Source organism: Ursus arctos, unplaced genomic scaffold (assembly GCF_023065955.2).
Source record: "Ursus arctos isolate Adak ecotype North America unplaced genomic scaffold, UrsArc2.0 scaffold_5, whole genome shotgun sequence".
NCBI classification, from domain to species: domain Eukaryota; kingdom Metazoa; phylum Chordata; class Mammalia; order Carnivora; family Ursidae; genus Ursus; species Ursus arctos.
In genome coordinates, this window is record NW_026623067.1 from 24541553 (window position 1) to 24563540 (window position 21988).

The 21988-nt window shown below is 42.0% G+C and overlaps 1 protein-coding gene across 13 annotated transcripts in view; it reads right to left on the reverse strand.

Moving 5' to 3' along the window:
• The window catches only part of ZNF608 (zinc finger protein 608), a 745410-nt gene that overhangs the window by 519735 nt on the left and 203687 nt on the right, over positions 1–21988 (reverse strand). For 2 of the 13 annotated variants that reach the window (XM_057306980.1, XM_057306981.1), the window contains exon 12: positions 5960–6110. The exons of the other annotated variants lie outside the window; for them this stretch is intronic. The gene's annotated coding sequence lies outside the window, so the exon portion shown is untranslated. The remainder of the gene's footprint in view (positions 1–5959; positions 6111–21988) is intronic. 13 annotated transcript variants of the gene reach the window in all.

Sequence of the window (21988 nt, forward strand, 5' to 3'; positions counted from 1 at the left end):
TGCTCTTTCTTTCTCTCTCAAATAAACACATAAAATATTTTTTAAAAAATGACCTACCTGATAAATTAGGATTAAATGTATAAATACATAGAGAGAGAGTATCTTAGTGCCAGGCACACAATAAAGCCTCAGTAAATACCAGTTGCTACCATTGTCACCACGGTCTCCATTTATTAAGGTCAGAGGTTGTGTTTTCTATCTCGGTGAATCCTCAGAACGTGCCATATAATATCTCTTTATAGTGATGAGAGGGTATAGAGGGGTTGATGTCAACTTCGTTGGGTGATTTTTGAATTTCTTTTAATGTGAACAGTATTTTTCTATCAAGTCCTTCAATAGGTAATATCCTGTCTATGAGAACACACTCCACCTATTTTGGCCACCTAAAAAAGTGTGAAATATTGGGATGAGTGCACATTATCATACGTAAATATAGAAACAATGAATTTCTTTATATTGTTTAAAAAATACATGTATAATTTAACTTCACCTCTGTTAACAGTACTGGGTGTTAAGTAAACAGAGTAAGGATCAACTGGAATCAGAGACAGCCCTCGGAGGAAATCTATTTGTAACAGTAAGTTATGAACAGCTATGGAAACAAAGAGCCCAGAGTTATGGAGAAGATGAGTCGGGTGGTCCCAGGACAGGAGAGAGGATCTTCTCCCTGATCAGAGTGTCCAACAGATGAAAGACAGAGTCCAATCCTCAGGTCATCATTTCATTCCTGACAGCCATAACCAACCGAACAGATTCAAGTCCCCCCACCTTCACCGACCACTTCAGCCCCCATGGAACCAGCCACTCGTCAGTTGATAAGCCCTGTTTCACTCATCTACTACGGCACAACAAACCATCACCAAACTCAGGGGCTTTAAGCAGCAGTTCATTATCATGTCTTACAGTTCTTGAGTTGACTAGACTCTGCCAAGCATTCTCCCACTTGGGTTTCCTCATCCCTCATGCATCCCTCATGCATGTCAGGTGGCAACTGGGGCCAGACTCATCTCAAGTCTATAGTGGCGCTGGCCACCTCATCCCTCACGTGCCTGATGCCTCAGGTGGCTGGAATAACTAGAGGGCCCTCAGACACCTCTCTCTTCCCGCAGCTTCTCCACATGGCTAGATTGGACTTCCTCACAAGGCGTCAGTGGTCCCAAGGCAGTACGACTTTGTACGTGGCTGCTCGCTCCCCCTGGAGCAACCATTCCAAGAGACCTGGGCATAAGCTACAAGAACTCTTATTGTACTTCCAAAGGCAGGCGGTGGCACTTCTACCTCATTCTATTAGCCGGCCCAGATTCAGAGGATGGGGACTACCCAAGGGCTCAATTCTGGGAGGTTTACACCATCAGGGAGGGAGCTATCTCGGGAGAGTAGCTACCACAAGCCCACAAGCTTCTAAGGTAAGGTAAGTCCCAGCCACAAGCATATGGAAGAAGGAGCAGGACGTACAACCTTTTGCCAACCCTGACTCCTGCCAAGATCCGATGGGCAAACAGCTGATCAACAAACACACTTCATGAATGCTTCTGCAAGTGTTCAGCCTTCAAACTCTTTGGGCAAAACTGTCTATCGAGAAGGAAGAAAGTCACAACTTGGTGTTAGGATTTGGAAATTGACAACCAAAATGAAAGCCATTCTAAGGCCAGAGGGGGTATAAATCGATAATGACAGGTAAGAAGTTAAAATAAGCCATCACCTCACCTGCCTCCCCTGGTCTTAGCTGAACGGAGTCTGGACACCAGAATGTTCATTCCCTCCTAAATATTCTTCCTTAAAGAAATGTTTAGACAGCCAATACCGTGCAGAAGCATGTTATCTGTTTCCTGAATAATGAAGTTAAAATGAAAATACAAGTCTGTAAAGAAGTCTCATAGAAAAGGGAAAAACAAGGCTGCTCCTGACTTTATCTTCAAGACTCTTCCTACCCAACCCCCACTCCTCCTGCCATTTCCCAGAGAAACAAACCAAGAGCCACAGATTTTCAAGAGCACACCCAAGGGCTCCCAGGGACAGCCTGGGCTGGATGTGGGCTCTGAGTCACATTGCCAAGCCAGATGTTTTCTTTCTCAGCAATGATTTTGCATCCCTTATCTTTCCCTCCCATTCATAAGTAGGATAATTAAAACTGACTAAGAGTCCACTGGACATAAAGTAATATATTCAGCACTCTTTCCAAAAATCTCTTATCTTCTTTTTGCCATAAAGCAAAAACTAGAAATACAGAGTCGTCTCCACTGCTATTTATTTCTAAACCCTAAGCAGGTGTCAAAGGTAGTTAGGAAGGTTACAGATGTGCTCAGTGTAGACTGCTCACACGGCTCCTGTCTCCTACACACGGGGCCCTAGTGGATCATTTCTGCCTACAGCGACAAAATAGTTCCGAGAATAGTTTAGAACTCATAAAGTGAGCATCTGTTACTTCCCATTACCTCTTTCTGTCCAGTAACATCTTCTCCTTCGAGAAATTACCCTTTTTGGATTTAGTGGAACTCTACTGGCCTTCCACACAGACATAGGCCTATCACGCAGGCAAATCAAAGAGAGAGCATTCTATCCCCTAACCTTTGAGATGCTACCTTCAGAATCTAGCTGCAAGAGTGTGGTTTCTTTTCCAGAATCAACAGGGAGTCTGGGGGGACGAAGCTCTCTCCCTTTAGGGCAGTGGAAGCTGGGAGTTTGCAGGGACCTCTCTGACCCAGGCACAAGAATCCAGCCAAGAAAAGAAGCCAACACAGAGGAAAGAGCAGAGTTGCTGAACAGGGACAGAACGACATAGAGTTCGGTAACAGCATCAGGACCTCTAGATCTCGCCATGTCTAAGCCACTATACCCCTAGACTCTAATTTCATGAACCAATAAATTCCCCTCCCTCCCCCATTTTTAGGGATTTTAGGGTGCATGTCTATCACCTGCACCTGTAAAGTTCCGATGAAGAGACAACTGCTCTAGGTCAAATGAAATCAAAGCATCTGACTTATGGTCACAGTACAATCAGCAAAGCCCTGGAAGCGTCCACCATTTGGGTGGTACCAATGGGATGAGTTTGCCAAAATCTTACAGTCAGCAGCTGACCCAGAGCTCACACTGGGTCTACCGTGTGAATAAGGGGCTCAGGTGTTGAGGACGCTCTCTGTTCTTCCTCATTAACTTGATCGGTCAGAGTTGGTCCTGTGGACCCGCCCCACATGCTTTCAACAAATATATTTTACTAAAGGGATTACTCACAGAACGGTAAGCAGGATTAAGAAGGGATAGGGTACCTGGAGACTAGTTAACAACTGGGAAGGCTTTACCACCCCTACGTTACCAATGCCCAGAGAGCTAGACTATTCGAGGGGCCACTAACAGGAGCTGTGACCATGGAGGGAGAGAGGGAGAAAGAGAACCAGCCAAGTGCCTCGGTCCTTCTGCCCTCTCATCTCCTGCCAGTGCCTCTCATTGGCCAAACCCAACCGAAAGCCAACTGGCTCCAGAGCCCAATGATGCAGACAGAAAACAGCCAGCTCCCTCGGGAGGAGAGCCGTACAGAGAAAGAACCTGAAATAGGACAAAAGAGAATAACCAGGAAATAGAACCACCCTTATTTTGATGATATTATAAAACACCGTAAGAAATCATTAAGAAAAGAGGTGTAAGTACTTTGTGACCCTATGTGCTTCCCTGAATGACCATGTTCACCTTCCAGAATTTCTTTCCCACCTATGTTCACGGGACACTGTAGCATCTCTTTGGAGATGATGTTAAAGCTTAAAGTATCTCCTTCTCTCTCTTACCCTTACCACACAAACCTTTTTGCTCTGGATTTTCTCGCTTGTTCCCTAGATAGCCTTCTATGCTAACAACACAGAAGGAAAAAGAAAAGGACCATGGTAGCTCAGCAGGCAGGGTGAGAATGACAAAGGACTCGAAGTGTTTGACGCTCCTCACACTTTCTGAGGAACAGACGCACCCAAGTGCCTGGTCTTTAACAAGATAAACGCACACGCTAGGATGTTCTGCTTTGTTTTCCTGCATTCTCAACATCAATCTTCGGGCAGACATTTCTCCTTAATGCATACAGTATACAGGAAATTGTTTCTTGGCTATAAAAATGTATTAACAGCTCCGAAGGAGCAATTACACCATGTATTGTAAACGCACATTAAGACTAATACACCACACTTACAGAAACCTCAGTGAAATTCAGGGCTGCGGTATCTCGAGTCCAAAGGTGACTGAGATTAGCTCAAGAAATAAGACCCCCAGGGGGAGAGGGCTTTCCTCTGTTGTGTCCATTACAGTGACACAGGTATAAAGCAAGAGCCTGGATCCCATTTTGTGGCTTTTTAAAGCCTCGGCATCTAGAACGAGGCTGTATGCACAAAGGAGTGTTTATGCCAATACATTCCCCTGGTGAATTTCTGCAGCCCTCCGACGAGGGTAGCCTCTCGCATTCGGAAATCATTGTGTCTCATGCAGACAGCAAGTCAATTACTGAGGCTATATGCCCGGTTTTAGAGTAGACTTATTTATTACCCTTGTTATGGCCGGGATACGGAGGACCCTAACCATACTGTGTGAAATCAGATTCTTCTCCTGTTGCATTACAAACCTCATTGGATACAGTGAATTTGCTTTATTCGGGTCCATTCTGAATTAACGGGAAGGGAAATATGGATTTTTTTTCATCCATATAAACAATGAAGACTTGTTAGAGACTTGTTTCTGATGTTTATGGATTTCTCTTTAGTGCATACAGCCTACGGAAAATTGTTTTTAAGCAATAAACAATAATTGTATTTGGGGACAAAGAGGGGCTAGTACCACGTTGCATTCAGCCTGCTGATAAATTTCTCTGGCCTCTTTTTTTTTTTTTCTTACGCAGACATAAAACTACACAGACAAACAATAAATTTCCCTCCCTCCGCAGCAACCTCTTCCTCTTCCACTTTATTTTCCACTACATTTCTCGATTGATATTACCTTTTTAAATTGCTAAATATAAATATTCCACAATGAATGTCTGTAATTAGGATGTCTGCTCCCCTTCAAGGACTTGTTAGGAAGAGAAAGGGCTTTCATCTAAAGCAAATGCACAGAGCTAGAAGTTAATTAGAAATTAACCATATATCCTGGCTAAATCATTTATGCTAAGCCATGTGTTACTGTAAAAATAATATACATTTACGCTGACTATTGTAAACATAAAATAATTAACAATAAAAGGGAAGATATTATCCCTTAATAGAATCCTTTTGCAAAGACCAGTTTAATTTTCTCTCTCATAATACTGAATGATAACCTGGGGTCTCTGCTTTATATCGAAAGCACAAAGGTTCTTTTACAGTCCTCTCCACCCCCACCCCCACTCATTCCTCCCTTCTCCTCGCTCTCATTTTCTTCCTCCTCCGCACACAAACCTGTTCCCTGGTTTACCTATCTGTTTAACATGGCTTTTCCTTTTCCTTCCATTTTTCTCCTGTTTTCATCTTTTTCCCTCTTCCAATTTTTTTTCTTTTAATTAAAAAAACAAACTGGTTCCATACCTAAATCTCACAAAACGTTTTTATCCCCGACCTAGCCTGGCCCCCGGCCCCTCTCTCTCCTGTTTCCCCTCTGCCCTCTTGGCTTTTTACGAAATTTTGTTTGAGGTGCTCAAGAAAAAAAGCCCTGAGATACAGACAGAAAACACAGCGTATTTTCATTCTCTCTCCCTTCTCTTCCTATTCGATTAGCAAGGACATAAAGGTCAAGATGGGCCAACCCTGGAACGCTCACTCACCCTACTCAGGGCCCCTGAATTCAACTCCAACACTGAAACACAGGTTTGGCTCCTGGGGTGAACGCAGAGAGGTAGCAGAATTCTACAACAACCCTTTCGGGCCCAGGATCGCCTTGTTCATCCACTCCTGCATGCATAATCAGTATTAACTATAATCTAATGAAGTGTCTTTTGTGTCTAAAACGCAGTTACCTGAGGACTCTCCTTACAAAGCATTCATTGAATTTTCTTCCCATTCATGTCTGGCAGCCACAAATACTGCACGGCTTTTGCATGGCTGGTGTAGGTGTTGGTAATGTACTCTTCACATCCATTTAAATGCAAATCTCCATGCAAATAATCACTTGGAGGAGGGAAAAAAAAAAGAGAATGTGTTTAGCTCAAGACAAAGCTGGGGGGATAATTGAAAGCATGAATAGGGTGTCACTGGAGGACTCCACAATGAAACTCTGCGCGCAAATGAAAACACCTTAACGACAGCACCGAGGATTCGTCACTAGGTTCTTACTGTATTGTTGTATGTAAACTTGATGCCCAGCAGGTGAAACAAAATGAATGAATCCGGAGGAAATGCACCCCTGTGTCTGGGAGAAGTCAAACGTAGAAGGGGTGATACAGAACAGGCAGGGGATGGATGCCCAAAATACCAACCGTGGACAAAGACGAGGGCTTCCTTCAGAAATCTAAAATCTGGAACCAAACAGCTCATTGTCCAAATGACCTGATTATTAAATAATGCTGTGGGGCTGATGTTTCAACAGAAAAGTAGGAAATGAGCTGGGACTGAATGAATGTCATTCTTCTGGAGAACAGCAATTTTGAGGCTGAATTTGGCTCTGGGGAGGGCTGGATTGTGATCCCAGGGAAATTTCCAATTTGCACTATTTGCAAAGAAAACGTTACACCAACAAAGGTTAAGTGCTGGCATGAAGAAACACAGAATGGCCTAGCGCTTCCCAGTTATTTCTATTTTAAGCGCTTCTCCAAGTTTCCCTTGGACGCAATCAAAGGAGTTGACGAGAAACCAAGGAAGTTGCAAAATAACAAGGCCAGAGGAGGGTAATGGAGTATGAAGGGAAAAAATGATCTGCTCATGTCATGTATTTTCAAACGAATAAACCTATTTGTGACACATGTTGTTATATCTGAAAAAAACACTTTAGTTCCCTTGTAAGTTCCCCGATTTGCAAATGCTCTGTTTGACAGCGCCAATAGAGCAATGGAACTTGGATCACTTAATCTGGGCATATTCTGGAAGGGTTTCAATAGACTTCAGGCAGTATTGTGTGCTCTTTGACTTGGAGTGATTTCACATTTCTTGGAGAGTACAACTGGCTAGAATTATCACTTCTGATTTCCTTGGCCGTATAGAGTCCAACAATCTCCCCATCGCCACGTTGCCAGAAGGAAAAAAGGAGTAAAAGGAAATAAAAAAAAAAAACTTGGCAAAAGCTAACTCTATGAACTTTAATTTCTGCCCACAATGAAAATGTTTTATCACTTAAATGAATATTCTTTTCAACACCAGTTCCCTCGTTGTTTTCATTCATTCGTTCTTCCTCCATTCATTCAGACATTTCTTGTTCTCTGAGGCAGCATTAAGAATCCCGAGACTTTTCCCACATTCTCCACTCACTGCATCTGAATTTCCTCATTTGCATGCTTGGTACCCATCGATTTCAAACTCTTAAACTACAATCAGTGTTGGATGAATTCTGTAAAAGACTACGCTTTCTGCAAGAATATCAGGTGGTATTAGAAAGGGAAAAAATGTACAGTCATTTTTACTGAATGTACAGAAATAGTTAAGGTTACCAGAAGGACGTAAATGGAAACAACTGGGACTTTGAACAGATTCCTAGTTCTCTAAGCATTAAATTGCTCACTGTCATCAATAACACATGGCTACATACACACATGCACATATATATGTGTATCTATACAGGGATAAAAAGAGATGTATGTATTTAAATTATTAACTTGTATTTAAGCCATATATAAATTATTTATTAAAATAATAAAATACTGTTTATATTATTAAATATATTTGTTATTAGATATATAATTATTGATATTTATACATTTACGTATATGGCATCTTTTCCATAAAGAATAGGCCAGGATGAAGATATATTAGTTAGTATATACTAGAGAATACCAAAACAAAAAGTCTAAAATTCTCAGTGACACAATCCAACAAAGCTTTATTCTTGCTCACAAAAATATCCACTGTGGGTCTGGGAGCGTTTCCAGGGCAAACGACCTCCATGCAGGGACTCAGTCATCCAGACTCGTGAATTCACTGACAACTGCTGGCCTCTCTGTCACCACAGAGGGAGAAGAGCTTCAAGTGCAGTTAAATGCTTTGCCTTGGTAATGGCACACACCGTTCCGACAGGTAGCCCGTGGGCCAGAACTACACCCATGGCTCCAAGAACAAGATGTGAGCTCCCACATGCTCAGGGAGCCTGGAGAACCAGAGATGAGAAAACAGCAGAAGTCTCCAGCACAAAAGAATATAGCGATATGAGATGTAGTTGTTCTTCTTAGAAGATTCATAGTTTATAATTCGTACCTTGTCTATTAGATTCAAAATCCATTTTGCATTGTATTTGTAGACTTGCCTATTATACTCTCACTGGTTTGGGAGACCTTCGAGATCAGGAAACACATTTTGCTCATTTTAATACCCAGCTGATTCTGCATACAGTGGGTACTCTAGAAATACAGACCTAATTAATTAAATGAAACCATTCTTTCTAAAATAATCATAAAAGTTTCCTTGCAATTTCTTGGTCCAGATATCAGGCCACAATCCTTGGAAAATTATCCAATGCCTAGACACACAGAAGATATGGGCAAGTGTAGGATTAAGCATCCGACTAGAATGCATCGGTAAAAAGAGCTGGGTGTATTTTCTACTTAAGATATTCCATATTTCTTTCTGTTTATACCAGAAAAAAAAGAAAGTCAATTTTAAATAAGAGATGTTGTCTGGTGCTATGAAAATAATACTAAACTCAAGCCCAGAAAATGGAGTTCTTGTCCTAACTCTGCCCTTAACTTGTATGTCATATCAACTCCCTCAGCCTTGGTTTCTTCACATGTACAGTGACAGATTTAGAGCTCTGAAGTCCTTTCCAACTCACACATACCACAATCTAAGAATTGTGCTACCCAAAGTAAGTTCTAGATAATTTTTCAGAAATTATCCAATATTTGTGAAACAGATACAGTAATCTGTCGTATCCTCTTACCCCTCTTTGCTGAGCCTTCCTTAAGCTGTTCACTGTGACCCTTGCTTATTCAGTGTCCCTTCCTTCCCTTAGCTGGTATCCTGAATTCACACTAAAGCTTATTGTTCCTGTTTTCTCTTGATGCAGGTATGAGCTAAGTTCTAAATAAACAGATAAGACTAAAAAAGCTGTGATCGCTAATATATGGAGGCTTTTTGACAGTAGTTCCCCTGCATTCTTTTGTAGAAGCTAAAGGTACCAGATATCCCTCCCACTGAATAGGGGAAGCTAGCCTATTGAGTATGCAACCCAGAGATAGCAAATAAGATGCTCCTGCCCAAGGCTTTGAATCCTCTCCTCGTAGCAGCAAAGCACAAGAACTGTTCGGATTCATTTACAGCAACAGATATCATAAGAACATCCTCATTAATTGCAGGGGGTAGGGCACCTGTCACTTCAGTAGCAGAGCCTCTATCCCTTCGTACTAGTGACAGTTACATCTGGCCAGTCTGCTTCTGCCAAAACATGGAGGCAATGCTTCCTGAATCTTGACCCAATTCATTTATGTCCATTTTCCCGGGCCTGGTCCCTTCAATCTCCTATCAATTCTAAAACCTCAAGGAGCTTTGCAAGAAAATCTTCTGTTTGCTTAAGACCACTGGAGATCACTTTTGCTCTAACAATAAAAAGATTCCAAACTGACTCAGAGAGATCAAGAATGAAATAACGATGTCCCCTCTCCCCACTCCTTTTCCAAATCATACTAGAAGTCTTTGCTAATGCAATTAAACAAGAAAAGGAAATAAAAGGTATACAGAAATAAACATGTATTTATTCACAGATGATATGTCCGTGTAGAAAATCCAGAAGAGTCAACAATAAAAACAAAAACAACAAGAAAAACTCCTGAAATTACTAAGCAATTATAATAAGATTTCAGGATACAAGATTAATTTACCAAAGTTGATTGCTTACCTACCTATCAGCAATGAACAAGTAAAATTTCAAATTAAAAACATAATACTATTTATTTTAGCACCAAAAAAAAAAAAAAAGGAAAAAGAAATACTGAGGTACTTTATACTTAGGTATAAATCTAACAAAATATCTATAAGACCCATATAAGGAAAACCATAAAACTCTGATGGATTTGTACTTCTGATGGAGAGGCAATCCATGTTCATGGGTAGGGTAAACCAATATTGTCAAGATGTCAGTTCTTCCTAACTTGGTCAGTCTGATCCCAATCAAAATCCCAGCAAGTTATTTTGCAGATTTTGACAAAAGATTCTAAATACGGAGAGGTTAAAGACCTAGAATAACCAACACAATATTAAAGGAAAAGAATGGAGTTGGAGAACTAATATTCAACTTCAAGACTTACTGTAAAGCCATCTGGTACAGAGGTTATAGCTGAAAATGAGTTTGTTACTCTAACCAGAAAATACTGTTGCTGTTTTTTAACTGAGATTGTCTGATTTGACCAGCAATATGTTAAAGGATTTTGTTGTTTACATAGTGTCGACCAATATACTACCATGTCATTTGATCCTCCCATTAACCCCAGAAGGGCACTATATATAGAAACATAAATATTTCCAACTTAAGAGTAGTGAATCAAGGTTCCAACAGAGTAATTTATTTGACCAAGGTCAACACACTATTGAGTACTAGATCCGGATTCATCAACAGAAGTAACCATTCCAAATCCATGCTTTTTTTTTTTTTTTTAATTATACCCCCCGGTATTCCTTCAAAGAGTTACTTTAATTGCAATAGCCCAACATAAAGAGGTTTTTTTTTTCTCATGAGGTAGAAGGGAGAGCCCCTGAAATTTCCCTCAAAGGATAGACCCTTGCTTGCATGGATTTATGTAACCACAAGCTTTATGCAATTCTAACTCTGTCACACGGCCACTGGATCTCTGGTAGTGTAAAGACAGAAGAAAAATAAGTTCATAATGATTAACAGAGTCTATGTGGTGTAGTCACAGCAACCAAATGGGTATACTAATTTTGTCTCCTTAAAGAGACGTAAAACTTCCTCTTATATTTTAGCCTGTAACTTCTTTGACATTGTCTTACCTCCTCCCTTTTCCCACTGTTTTGACTTCTGGGGAATCTGGACGGACTATGAATTCTAGGAGTATCAATTCTTCAAATGCAACCCAAGGGTCTTAATCTGTTTTCTAAATTTCCACCAGTCCAAAGGCTGCACACGCACACCCTCTTCTGTTCTACACACTTGTTTGGAGCTTTGCTTCTTAAAAGAATGAACAGGCCTGAAGAATTCTAGTGTCTTGGGAAAGAGAGGGTAGATGAAAAGTTACCCAAATTATGCAACTCTGAGGGACCAGCTGGAAAGCCGGCACCTTACTTGCGAGCAGCTTGTAAGGAGCAGATCAAAGGTGGGACCAGAAAGCCAGTTAAGCTAGTCAGTGTCAACATGGCTGAAGATGACTGCGTTATAAGGCAGGAAGAAGGAGGCAGAGATGGCAACCACTACCCTGGGATTACATGCATTTTCCTGTACGTCTTTATACATAATCGAACCACTAGAATCCAAAAGCATGGGTGTAATTGTTGGAGCACTTCATTCACGAGTAAAAATAATCTTAAGAAGAATCGTCCTTAAGAATTAAAAAGGACGTAAGAGCTATGTGGGCCTCACTGAAGTATCTGGAAGAGACGTGTGGTGTGCAACTCTAGTTCTTGTTACTAGTTCACTGTGGCCAGAGGACAGCACCTGCAAACTCTCAGGAAGGAAATCTAACCTCTGTCAGCCACATGGTTTTGCGAGCCGCCCGCTTTGCTGTCTATCACAGCTAGTGACAAGAAACTTAGAATGGATATGAGTTGAGTGGGTCAAGGGGGTGTAAACATTCACACTCTTTTCTCACAGATGATGGTACAAGAATCAGACCCCAGAATTCAAAGGAAAGATAATGACATCCACAAAGTAAAAAGGTGTACAGGCCGCATCCCTCGTGCCAGCAGTCTGACTGGAAGAGAGACACAGGTAAGAACAAGAAGTGTGACCCTTTAAGAAGCCAGTAAGGATTCTTCCAGTAAGACTTTCCAAAAAGATTCCCTCTATCAGTCAATGTGTTGTGTTGCAGACCACAGAATCCATTACAGATGATATTTAAGAAAGGATTATTACAGGAAGTAACAGAGCTCATAAAATCAGCGGAGGATTTAAAAACACAGGCTCTAAAAGGAACTTTCAAGGAGTGGCTTCCAGAACAATTTCAGCGAAGGGGGATGTTACAGGATTTAGTTACAGGATGGGCCTCTGTTGAAATCCAGAAACACCGACCCAAGCAAGGGTCTGTCTTCACAGCCACCTGCCCTGGAACCACACTGCTCTGTCCTACCTGGTTAGATCCCCATGCACGGAGCCCCCACTTCCCTCTTTTCCTCCTTCCCGCTCTCACGAGTGTGTTCACTAGCCAAATGGAGGACAGAGGCATGCCTCACCGAAAAGGAATGTGGCGGTTGTCGTTTCCAGCTTTCCAAGGTAACATGTCTGGGGAGGACATGCTAGGAGTAGGTCTCAAGTGAGGCAGTCAGCAGGCTCTGCCATTTTGACCTCTGTTACTCATGGTCACGGGGCTCTAAACCAAGGGTATGTGCTTGTCACAAAGTCATGTGCTTGTTCTTGGGAAACGGCAATCCAGATTTTATCTGAAACACATCCATCAAGCTCCCATTGGAACGCCCTTCCTCTTCAGGCAAAGAGCATCAGAAACACTGGCAAGAAATGTGTCTCTGGAAGAAAACAGGAAGCCTTCCCCAGGAAGTGCCCTTCTTCTGAATTTTCTGGAGACGTGGACTGGCGTAAACAGAACAACAGAAAAATCTCTCAAGTTTGTAAAACGGACTTCTGTTAACTAGAGAAGGCATCGCCAAAGCCCCGATCCCAGAGGCAGGACTTTTAACTAGGTGCTCTGAGCGTTTAGTAACAAAGCCACCTGACTGGCAAGATTCCTTTTAAATCCCTAAAAACACATGTGGAATATCCCAGGTTTGCAAATGGGAGGAGAGCTTCGTGTCAGGGGAGCACGTAAGAGGAGGAAGGAAAGAAGCCGGGCTTATGTGACTGGTTCCTAATCTAGTCTCAGGTATCTGGCCTCTACTTTGTTGGAGATAGTCTTTGACGTACAAAACTGTCACGACACCGTACCAACACACGGCTAACTTGTTCTTTTACTTTCGCTCCACCACCTCACGTGCTCCAGTTTTCCCGTGATGAGCAGGACGTGATAAATTAAGGGCTTTCCCACATGAAGCTTCAAGAGCTATTTGCGTATTTTACTGCCATCATCAAAGACCTTCAGCAAAGACACAAATCCCAGCGTTAATTCTCATGAAAATTCATAACAACAGTGGATATTGTGATCGCGGAGGGAAGTAGGCCACGTGACTCTGAGCACCACCCTGCCCTTTCGAATACAGTTGTCCCTCTGCAAATCATGGTCCTTGGTCATTAAACCAGAGTTGTCGTAAAGTAATGTGTTTGTTAATTGGAAATTAGAATTCTAAACTAAAGCTGCCTTCATCTCCAAAATCGCGAGCATCGGATGTAAATCAAGCCCCCACCGAAGCTGCGGTGCGTAACCGTGAAATTCAAAATGACACTGCCATGCTAGAAACATCTCTGGCCCACTTTTTGCGATGAATGATCAGAAGAGGGCTAATTTCCCCGTTCGAAAGGGTGAGTTCTCCTGCTCACAGGAAGATTCCAGGAACCTAACTGCAGTTCGGAAATGAGATTCATCTATCGTTTGTCGTAATCATCTCCTCCTGGAGCGCAATTCATGGAAAACATTCGAGGAACCTGAGCCACAGAGATGGGGTAGGTGGGTCCCCCAAGGGCTGGAGAGGTCACGTGCATTGTTACAAGCTTCTCCTCATTTAACCTCAGGGTGACTTCTGGGCTTAGAAAAAGCACCAGGACTTTGATGTGGGCTGACCCTGAAACGCAGTCAGGTCCCGAAAGCCACACGCCATCACTGCTGTGACCTGTGAGACAGCATGTGCCTTTCCTTAGCGCAGGAATGCTGGGAGATCCCCCTCCTAACCACCAGCTTCACTCCTGCCACGACTCCTTCCCCAGGAGGCGACAGAGGCAGGCAGGATGAAAGAGCTGGTGACTCCCTGGGCAGGGCTGACACTGCCCTGGCTGAAAGGGGCTGCCTCCAGCTGGGGCCAGCGTGGCCTTCCTGTCGGAGCCTCTCCCGTGCGCTGTCCCTGGGCATCACTCTTGCATCCTTCATCTTAGTTCTTCAGTGTCTGTGGCTCTCGGTGCCGCTGACCACCTGCTCTGACTCTGCAATCACCTCGAAGCTTGGCCTGTGACATCTACTTCTTCCCAGTGCCAACCTGCTGGATTCTTCCCAAAGACCTTTGCTCCAAGCCTTGCTGCTGAGTTATAGTGATCTTCTCACCTGTAACTCTGGCCCTCCCGGTCTTTTTGGATGATAAGCCTTCTTCTCTCTGTTTCCTGCTCACCCCTAACTATCCCACCACCACGCCAACTGTCTAACCCCTGCCAGGTCGGGGCGTCCTGACCTTGGTCTCTCACTGTAAATTAAAATCCTCATCTATCTGCACTATTTCTCAGAGCGGTTTTTCATCCACCTTCACCCCTACGCTTTTCAGTGACGTAAGAATATGATCATTCCTTAAAAAGAGTTTATACTATTCTAGACTGAGTACCTCGTGATGCATATAAGTAAAATCAAATAGAGTGATAAGCTGGATGCAAACCCCATCCACACATGATGTTATGTTTTGATAGATAAGACGGATTTCGAAGAACGCTTGTGTTTTTAAAGATTTAGTGATCGAAGGAAACGATAAGACTTCAGATTGCTTTTCCTTGTTTATGCTAGTACCAAAATAGAAAATCCATTCTGAGGTCCTGGCATGAGACTAAAAACAACTGCTTTAATGTTACCTGGCCTCATTTAACAGCAAGGAGAGCTGAGAAGGAGAATGCATCTGGACAGCCACTGTGCTGCTTCCAGAACTATGAAAGAGACAGAAAAGTGATTTGAATGGACGCCTAGCAGTGCTCTGCACAACTTCTTAACTAGCTGGTACCAAATGTGTCAGTAACTCTGACTTCCCCATACACCTTTCACAGGGTTATGAATTCCAAATCTTCTTGACTGAAATCAACCCCCTCCTTGTGCAGTTGTTAGGACCGAAATATTTTTTGATACCAGTTTTTTTTCTCCCAATGCCAATGGAATTTGTATAGCCTCCCATCTTCCCTCCCAATGCCAATGGAATTTGTATAGCCTCCCATCTTCCCTCCACGGCCTCCCATTTTCCACTGAAAAATGGCTTTCGAAACCAGTGTGATTTCAGGGTGGCCCACTGGCAGTAAGACTTTCCATTTTGACACAGGGGCAGGCAGCGTCCAAGATGGCGGCCCAAACTTACCCCAAGTGAGACGGTAACAGTCAACACCCAAAGCTCAGCTGGACGTCAGCGGACCAGACTTCAACGTCTACCTTCTGCATACACTTCAGTCTGTTTATCTCTGACTCTAAAAATAAAGCCTTCTGAAAGGAAATCTGGAGAATCAGGAAGGCGTTTTTGTCTTTCTCTCTCAGACCAGCCCGAGTGTTTTACAGCATCCCATGTGCTCACTCAGCCATCCAAGTACTGGAACAAGCTAAGGATTAAGAAATCAGGTGGGAGGCAATCTGTAGCACCGTGCAGTATTTACTGCCAGGCAGCTTAGGGCAAATGTGCCAGGAAAAAAAAAAAAAAGAGCCAGCACATCTATTATAGAAAACAAATCCTGGAAGAGAGACGTGGGGGGCAGGGAGGAACTGGGACATTGCCAAGATTTTAAATAGCTCTGCATGAGCCACCGTGCCTTGCACCAAGAGAAAAGGAAAAATCATGAGGTTAGGTAAAAGCAGCAACATTCCAAAATGAGTCAGAAATGAAGGAACCGCTGGGGCAAAAATGGTCTCGTGGTGCTTTGGTCAAAACCCCAAGCACCCGTTCTAAGAAGGTCTCATGATGTAGTGGAGAATGCCCGTAGCCATCCCAGGACAACATTGCTGTGGTAGCATCATCAACTCCCTGGAAACCCATCCTGAGTTGAATCAACGCTGGGAACAGGCAGCATTCTTCCTCACCACAAGTCGTAGAAGCAACACTACAGATTCAATAATCATTGATTTTGAAATTCAGTTTCTAGAACATTAGCAATTCACCTGTGACCAGGACAACGATACCACATGATCTGCTCACCCCAAAACCCCTGGAACTTTCCCATGACCCTGACACAACACTGAATTAGACCTCAAGCAACAGCGGTACTGAATGTTCTGCTGGCCCAATGAGATAAGACCTCAGAGATACATTTAATTTAGGAAAGCAAGTTCAGGTGACATTTCTTACACATTCATGTTTAGAAATCAGGTTCATATTCATTAAGACAGAAGCCAAACAGTGGAATCTCACTGGTGCCTTTATGACTTCTCTTTGACTTGAATTTATTTAAGCTTTTAATATCTTCAAAAAAGGCAACTTTTCCATGTGACTGTGGCACAAGAATTTGCCCGAACATACCAAGCTAGACCTAAGAAGAAGCATGGCTGGCCTGAGGTGACCAAAGGCAATTTTTAAAACATACACCCAGGGGCACCTGGGTGGCTCAATCGGTTAAGCATCTGCCTTCAGCTCAGGTCATGATCCCAGGGTCTTGGGATCGAGCCCCACATCGGGTTCCCTGCTCAGTCTCCCTCTCCTTCTGCTGCTCCCCCTGCTTGGGCTCTCTTTCTCCGTCAAATAAATAAATAAAATATTTTATAAATAAATAAACAAACATACAAACATACACCCAGACAAGGATCACCGTGAGAACTGCTCATTCCAGACTGAAATGTGTATCTTCTATGATGTGGAACATCATGACAATCTTTTCTCCTCTTGGTTTTCAAAATATTCTAAGTAGCCCTATACGTTCCACTAGTCGCCTTGGGGAAGGTGCTGGGGGCTTGGATGGGGCCCAGAGCTTGACTCCCCCCCCCCCCCCACCCAGGCTCTAACTGCCACAGCTCTGCTCGTCTCTGTTGGATTCTGGATATAGCTTGGAGTTTATGTGGTTTTATTTCAAAAAAAAAAAAAAAGTTGTGCCGCTCCAACAGTATCATAAACCATTTTTAGAGACTGTTATTTTTGTTTTTTTAAAGTTTCTTCTGAACCCCTTCATCTCTGGTGGCCCACGGTGTGATACATCAAGTCACCAAACAGTCACTTCTGAGCCTGCCAGTACGTGTGTTTACACGAAACGGTGTTAACTCTTTCAGCTTAACGCGGTTCATTTTTACTTGCCTTTACATTCCGATTTCCATTCTAGTTTCATACCCAAACGTCAAACAGCAATAAGGATCTCCTCTACAAAGATATATGGTTTGTTTGGAAATCCATACAATGCTTTGACAGCAGGGGAGTGCAGCATACGCCAATTTCATGAGAATCTAATGTGTTACATACATTTATCTCCAGCATGTGCCAAAGCTTTGAAAAGAAGAGAATCCCATCTGCCTGTCGGGCAGAGATTAGAGGAGATAGATTTAAATGCTGGTGTTCATCCTTCTTGTTTAATAAGCAAGAACACACAACTGGAGACATCCAGGGCGCTTTCTATGTTATAGAGGGGTTAATGCTCTCTGTTTGAGCCACAAGACACTCGGCTTTAACTATGTCCTGAAACGAATCTGCTCAAATACAGTCACCTACCTCTAAATCCAGTTCTTGTTCGTTTTTGCCAATAATGTCAGGCTATTCTGCAAGGTTTCATTTAAGCACCAGGGGAGAAGAGAGTCTGTAAAAACTCCAGTTTACGAGAGCTTCAGCTTTCGAATTTTCTTAAAATAAAAAGTGAAAAGACAGGGAGTAAGCTGTTTCGCACTAGCTGAGAGCCAAAACGTCGTGCCGGGAAGGGACAGTCCCTTTCTGGACACAATGGCGTCAGGCACAAGGAGAAAGCGTCAGACTTGTTCGGCACCCTCTTGGTCCCACGTGGTTGCTTCTGCATCTATCCGGTGACCTGAGATACGGCTCCCTCAAACACCGGATTTCTCAAGCTATGAGACTCGGCCTGCCTCATATTCCACCCCTCTCACCTCCACCCCTTCACTCAGTTAGTCACCACGCCCTGCTCCATTTTCCTGCCCAAACATCTCTCCAATTATCTTACGCCCCAAGTTACCTGCGCCCCAGGGCCACTGCCCTCATTGAGGCTTGTGTCGTGTATTAAACGGACCACGGGGACAGCCTTAGGAGTCTTTCCACCCTTCTGCCCCACTCCTTTCAATTCATAGGCCATGATCTTTCTAAATCACAAGTCCAATCAGGCCTCTGCTTATAATTTTTCCTTGGTTGCCCACCAAAAAGGCAAAGTCTTTAATACCGCATACAAAGTAGGGTGACCCTTGCCTACCCTTCCAGTCTTATCTTCCATTACCCCCGCAGGTATATTCCCTGTGGCCAGCCTTCCCCTCACTCGGCTCCATGATTATGTCTCACCTTTCATACCTCTGGGCATGCTCACTCCTCTCCCATGAGGAAAGACCTTCCCTGCTCTGCCCACTTAGCAGAAAGTTTACTCACCCTCCAAGACTCACTTCTAACATCACCTCCCCTAAGAAATCCCTTTACATTCTGGCAGATACCTCTTTTTGGACTCTTGTCCCAACACACTTCAGTTGTTTGTTGACATGTCTGTCTTCTCACCACCTCATGAGTCCCTCCAGGACAGGCACTAGGACGTCACCAATATATCCGGGACAGTACAGTGTCTGGCATCAAACAATGACCCCCCAAATGCTGCCATACTGATGACTTAATTGTCTATAGAAAACTTCATTAATTGAAGAGCCAGGAGTTCAGCCTCCTATTCTCACTGTTGCAACATTCAACTCAACATCATCGAGGCCCAGAATCTTTAAAAATACAACTATGACACTAAATGATTAGATGGGTTAGTTTCTTTCCAGCTTTAAAATAAAACTCTACAGTTCTATGAACTCAAGGGCTGTAATGATGGCCATTCCTTCCTTTAAGGACTCCTGTGCAGCAAAAGTGTTGCTAGAGGGAAGTTCTGAGTGAACTTCAAGAAACATGGAAAATCTCAAATAAACAACCTAACTTTACACCTCAAGGAACTAGGAGAAAAAAGCAGAGTCCAAAGTTTGAAGAAAGGAAGTAACAAAGATAAAAGCAGACATAAATAAAATAGAAACTGAGCAGATAGTAGAAAAAAAATCAATGAAACCAAGAGCTGAAATAGAACAAACAATTCTAAAATTTGTATGGAACCACGAAAAACCTTCAAGAGCAAATGTAGTCTTGAGAAAGAACAGAGGCGTCATACCCCCTTGATTCCAGCTATACTAAAAAGCTTAAATAATCAAAAGAGGGTCGTATTGGTGTAAACACAGACACATACATCAATGGAACAGATGAGAGTGCCAAGAAATAAACCCAAGCACAGGGTCGAATAATTGATGACAAAGGAGCCAAGAACATATAATGAGGAAATGACTGTCTCTTCAATAAATGGTGTTGGGAAAACTAGACAGTCACATGCAAAAGAATCTTACATCCTGGGATACCTGAGTGGCTCAGCTGGTGAGGGTCCAACTCTTAATTTCGGCTCAGAACATGATCTCGGGGTCGTAAGAATGAGTCCTGTGGCGGCCTCCATGCTTAGTGGGGAGTCAGTTTGTCTCTCTCCTTCTGTTCCTTCCCCCCAACTTACACGGACTCTCTCTCTCAAATAAAATCTTAAAAAAAAAATCATACATCTTACAACATATTCAAAATTGATTCAAATGGATTAAGGACTTGAATGTCAGACCCAACTCCATGAAATTACCAGAAGAAAAAAAAAGGGGTAGGTTCCTTGATTTCGATCTTGGTGATGATGTTCTGGATCTGAGTCCAGAAAGCAAAGACAACAAACCCAAAAATAAACAAGTAGGACCGCATCAAACTAAAAAGCTTCTGCACAGTGAAGGAAACCATCAACAAAATGAAAATCAACCCGCTGGGTGGGAGAGAGTATTTGTAAATCATATGATCTGATAAAGGGTTAATATCATACCTATAAAATCACCAAAAAACTCCTGTCACTCAATAGCAAAAAACAAGCCAGCAAACCATTCAATTAAAAAAGGGGCAGAGAATCTGATTTTAGACATTTTTCTAGAGAAGACATACAGAGGGCCAACAGGTGCATGAAAAAATGCTTAACATCACTCATATCAGGAAAATGCAAATCAAAACCACAATATCACCTCACACCTATGAGAATGGCTAAAACGAAAAACTCAAGAAACAACAAGTGTTGGTGAGGGTGTGGAGAAAGGGGAACCCTCTTTCACTGTTGGTGGGAAAGCAAATGGTACAGCCACTGCAGAAAATAGGAAGGAGGTTCCTCAAAAAACTGAAAATCAGAACTACCATATGATCCAGGAATGCCACTTCTGGGTATTTATTCAAAGAAAATGAAAATACTAACTCAAAAAAAAAAAAAAAATATATATATATATATGCCCCATGTTCATTGCAAAATTATTTATAATAGATGTATAAACAATCTAAGTGTCCATCAATTGATGAATGGATAAAAAATGTGGTGTATATATAAATGTGTATATATATATAAATGTGTGTATACAAATATATGCATGTATACATATTATATACACACATATGCATACAATAGAATATTATTCAGCCAATAAAAAAGAATAAAATCTTGCCATGAGTGGACCTTGAGGACATTATGCTAAGTGAAATAAATCACACAGAAAAAGACAAATACCACTTACATGTGCAATCTTAAAAAGAAAAAAAGGAAAGAAAAAAGAAAAAAACCACGCTCATAGATACAGAGAACTGATTGGTGCTTGCCAGAGACAGGGGTTTAGGGGGTGAGCAAAATGGGTGAAGGGGGTCAAAAGGTAGAAACTTTCAGTTACAAAATAAATATCATGGGGATATAATACATAGCATAGCAACTATAGTTAATAATACTATATTTATAGCATATTTGAAAGTTGCTAAAAGAGTAGATCTTAAAAGTTCTCATAACAAGAGAAAATCTATTAACTAACTACAGTTACAGATGTTAACTAGACTTAACATGATAATCATTTTGCAATACATACAAATATGCAATCATTATGTTATATCCTTAAAATTGATAAAATATTTAATGTCAATTATACCTCAATTTTAAAAAAGAAAAAAATTTCAATTAAAAAAGAAAAAGACTCCTTAAGTTGTAAACACCAGAACACATATCTAATACCACTTGGGACCTCTAAGTTCCTTAGATGTCAAATTACCTAGGCCATTCCATGCCAGCGAAAATGGGATCCTTTAATGAATGAACATATAAATGTATCCAATATCTTTTTTTAATGCATTCTACTTTGGAATTTAATCTGGGGATTGCTTCTCTATTTCTAAAGACCTTCTTTGTTTTTTGGGTTTTTTTTTTTTTTTTACCACCAAAGTAGATTGATTTAATGGGGAGAAGTTATTGTTAATTACACGCACATATACATCTCCCAGGAACAGAGCAGAAATTATATAGCAATATTGGAATCAGTCCAATGCATTCTTATTTTGACAATAGGAGAGGATTAGTTTCTAAAGACTCCAAAGCCAATGACACCTCCTTAATTTGACAGTTTCCGTTTTACTGATGTAAGAAAAACATGTCATTGGCACCCTGTTTTTAATGCTTAATCCTGCGCAACAGGTGACATGCAAAGCTAAAAGAGATCCTAGTTAGCCATGTCCAAAGTCAAATGTCTAATGGCACAGTACTGTCATAGCAGGGGGAAATTTAACATTAATTAGCCAGTTCTAGAGGAAATATCCCGAAGCACAATGGAAGAATACACATACAAGCATCGAACTTTTCTGTGATGGCTTTA